Genomic DNA, 4421 nt, shown 5'->3' with positions numbered 1-4421 from the left:
ATAATATATATGGCAAACTTTTAATTTGCTATTTATTAGTTTATATAATCAGTGAATTACTTGCCAATAAAAATGATTTTTTTATTGATACAATCCTCATTTGTCCTTTCAATATTAAGTCATTCCTCTAATTTTTAGTAATCTTTAAATAAAAATTATATAAACATCAATTTCTTATTTCATCCATTTTACACTATGCTTCATGGACTTCTACTTTGTAGAATAAATGTATCAACCACACATCCCCATCACCATCTTTTTTTCCTTCTTTATTTTTTCTCTTTAATAATGTCAAATTTAACTATAATTTTATGTTGTCCTGCTAGCAATATTTTAATTTTAGCTTAGTAACTTTATTATAACATCAGTTCTATCCAAGCTTTGTCCACAAGTTTATTTCAATCACTGACAAGTAATTAGCAAATATTCACTAAAATGTAATATGTATGTTTTCACTGTAAAATCACATAGTAGTTGGATTATACTTTCTCTGCTGATTGATATGATTTATTTTTATTACATGTGGTCTCTTATTGAAAAGCAGGATGTAATACACTTTGATATATATATATATATATATAATGAATACATATAATATATACATATTATATGGGTACAAAAGTAATTGCAGTTTCAGACCTTAAATTTTAAATCATTGTATCTAGAATCAAACACATATTTACTAATCAAAATAGAAACCATTACAATCAGCACATTTTTGCCAATAAGAAATAAGTTTGTTTATTCCTGTAGCATGAAAATCCTTGCTTCAGGATTCCAGAAAATTCTTGGGAAATATTTTCTGCCTCCTGCTGGTGTGAAAGTGTTTTCTCTGCAAAAAGTCGTCGAGATGCTTGAAGAAGCGGTAGTCAGTTGGCAAGAGGGCAGGTGAATGTGGTGGATGAGACAAAAGTCCGTAGCCCAATTTGTTCAACTTTTGAAGTGTTAGTTGTCCAACATGCAGTTGAGTGTTGTCATGGAGAAGAATTGGGCCTTTTCTGTAGACCAGAGCCAACTGCAGGCATTGCAGCTTTCCGTGCATCTCATCAATCTGCTGAGTGTACTTTTCAGATGTAATGTTTTCGCTGGGATTCAGAAGTTGTAGTGGATCAGACCGGCTCAGACCATCAAACAGTGACCGTGACCTTTTCTTGGTGCAAGTTTGGCTTTGGGAGGGGTTTTGGAGCTTCTTGTTCCAACCATTGAGCTGATCATCGCCAGTAGTTGTATAAAATCCACTTTTTGTTGCATGTCCAAATCTGATGGACAAATTGTTCATTATTGTTGTGTAGAATAAGAGAAGATGACACTTCAAAATGAAGATATTTTTGGTTTGTGGTCACGGATGAGGCAATGCACATATCAAACTTTTTCACCTTTCTAATTTTCTTCACATGCTGAACAACCGTAGAATGGTCGACATTGATTTATTTGGCAACATCTTGTGTAGTTGCAAGAGGATCAGTTTTGATGATAGTCTCAGTTGTCGTTGTCAACTTCTGATGGCTAGCCACTGTGCTCTTCATCTTCAAAGCTCTTGTCTCCTCTGCAAAACTTCTTGAACCACCACTGCATTGGACATTCCTTAGCAGTTGCTGGGCCAAATATGTTGTTTATATTGTTGATGTCCTGTTCAGTGCAGTAAGCACTAGCCATGTACGGATGTTGACCATGTGAAACATAGCTAAACAAAATATCAAAAATAACAGAATATTAATTTTAATAAAACATTCTATTTAACCTTATGCTTTCAAAATATATTTCAGCATATAAAATGATTAATAATGTTTTGCTTTTTTTATATGCTACATCTTGAAAATCCAGGGTGCATTTATCATAAAAAAACATAAAATATCTCATTAATCTTATTAATTTGATTCTATTGTTTCTTTTTGCTGTTTTTTTTTAATGTGGGTCCTGAAAGTTTATTAATTATCTATGTGGCTTTCATTATATTTCTATTGAACAGCACTAACTCTGAGCACTTAACCTTTCTAAGGGGTATTTCCTTCTTGGGATGATATCTTCTCATTTGTAAAGTGTGGTTCATTATCACTTTAATACAATTAGAGTTGTATTACTCAATTGAAAGTGAAAGTGAAGTCGCTCAGTAGTGTCCTAGTCTTTGCAATCCCATGGACTGTAGCCTACCAGGCTTCTCAGTCCATGGGATTTTCCAGGCAAGAGTACTGGAGTGGGTTGCCATTTCCATCTCCAGGGGATCTTCCTGACCCAGGGATCAAACTGGGGTCTCCCACATTGTAGGCAGATACTTTACCCTCTGAGCCACCAGGGAAACCCACATTACTTAATTAGATTAGCTTATTATTACCTAATATAGGCCAAGACTGTTATCTTTGCACCACAGAATGGAATAAAGGTATTCTTTGCTCTGCTGTAAATATAACAGAAATGGAGACACATAGTTGTGGTTTTATCTGTTGAAGCTGCTACCTAGTACAAAGTCTTCATTTGATTCATTGATTTTGTTTCTCAACTTTCATCCATTGTGTTGTTTTGTATGTGATCAGCTCTCTGGTTCTTTGCGACCCAGTGGACCATAGCCCCAGGCTCCTCTATCCATAGAATATCAGGCAAGAAATACTGAAGTGGGTTGCCATTTCCTCCTCCAGGGGTCTTCCAGACCCAGTGATTGAACCTGTGTCTCAAGGTGGTTTCTGCATTGGCAGGCAGATTCTTTACTGTTGAGCCACATGGGAAGCTATATGTTTATAAACTGAGATATACTTCCAAGATCATTGTTGTATAATGCCTGACTGAAAAGTAAACATTAATTAACAAATCAAAGACTCAAGAAACTTATTTTAATACAAAGAGTTGCTAAATCCGAACTTTTGGTATTTCGAATGATAAATTTCCAGAGGAAATCTGAGCACCACAGATCATTGAATATTTTACATATTCAACTCAATTCTAAAAATTCTGAATCAGAATTTTGGAACTTTAAGATATTTATCAAATTTCTGATAATATTCAATGAGGGGGTATTTTTCAGCTTGCTGAGATTAAAAATAATAATAAAATAAAATTAAATAAAAAAATAATAATAACAAGAAAAGCTCTTAGATTTTACTTGGTAAAACTCCAAATTATTAATGCACTTGATTGAAACAACAGACACTATTAGGGAAGTAAATAGGAAAGCTTTGAATTTCTATATACTAAGTCAAAGACTTCCCTTTAAGATTTTATTAAACTGTATTTCCTTTAATTTATGTTTTCAAAGGATAACTTACCCAAAATCAAGGAACAGTAGTCATTCTGTATGTTATCCAGTGATTTTCTTCTATACTTAAATGTGTTCAACATTTTCATTAATTTCAAGCAAACTTACCTTTAAACAAAGGAAGCTATTTAAGTCTATCACTTTTCCAACCTTAATTGCATCTCACATATTAAATTCATCCTTCAAATAGCTTCTTCAAGGGCAGGGTTAGTGAAGTATGGCACTCAGGCAAATATGGTTATTTTTCGTAAATAATTTTCTTTTTCTTCTTCTTTTTTTTTTTAAAGAACACTGTCAACATCCTTTGCCCTTTTTCTACCTTTCTTTTCTTTTTCCTTATTTTTTTTAATTAAACATATTATCTATGGCTGTTTTAACACTACAACAGTAGACTTAAGTAGTTCTGACAGATAATTCCTAACCTGTAAAGCCTGAAACATTTCCATTCTGATCATTATCACAAAAAGCTTAAAGACTTCTATCCTAAAGGGAGATTTTGCTTGTCTAGATGAGGCTCCTATTTATTCTTTCTTAATTCTTATCATTGCTACCTGTGCATATCTTTATCAAAGCAGGCATTATCCTGTCTCCAAATTATCTTCTATATTTATTTGTCTTCCTTAGCAGAAAACCTAATGTATAACACCTGTAAGATAAACAGGACTGGAAAAGGTCAGTTTTCCTTCCAATCCCAAAGAAAGGCAATGCCAAAGAATGCTCAAACTACCACACAAATGCACTCATCTCACACGCTAGTAAAGTAATGCTCAAAATTCTCCAAGCCAGGCTTCAGCAATATGTGAACTGTGAACTTCCAGATGTTCAAGCTGGTTTTAGAAAAGGCAGAGGAACCAGAGATCAAACTGCCAATATCCTCTGGATCATGGAAAAAGCAAGAGAGTTCCAGAAAAACATCTAATTCTGCTTTATTGACTATGCCAAAGCCTTTGACTGTGTGGATCACAATAAAGTGTGGAAAATTCTGAAAGAGATGAGAATATAAGAACACCTGACCTGCCTCTTGAGAAACCTGTATGCAGGTCAGGAAGCAACACTTAGAACTGGACATGGAACAACAAACCGGTTCCAAATAGGAAAAGGAGTATGTCAAGGCTGTATATTGTCACCCTGCTTATTTAACTTATATGCAGAGTACATCATGAAAAACGCTGGG

General features: G+C 34.1%; 1 pseudogene; it reads right to left on the bottom strand.

Annotated features, from left to right (window-relative positions):
- Positions 1-682: 682 nt before the first annotated feature.
- Positions 683-1656, bottom strand: LOC113902112 (annotated as a pseudogene).
- Positions 1657-4421: the final 2765 nt, after the last annotated feature.

This window comes from Bos indicus x Bos taurus, chromosome 12, assembly GCF_003369695.1.
Source record: "Bos indicus x Bos taurus breed Angus x Brahman F1 hybrid chromosome 12, Bos_hybrid_MaternalHap_v2.0, whole genome shotgun sequence".
In the NCBI taxonomy this organism is placed as follows: Eukaryota; Metazoa; Chordata; class Mammalia; order Artiodactyla; family Bovidae; genus Bos; species Bos indicus x Bos taurus.
This window is presented reverse-complemented; position numbering and strand designations above follow the sequence as displayed.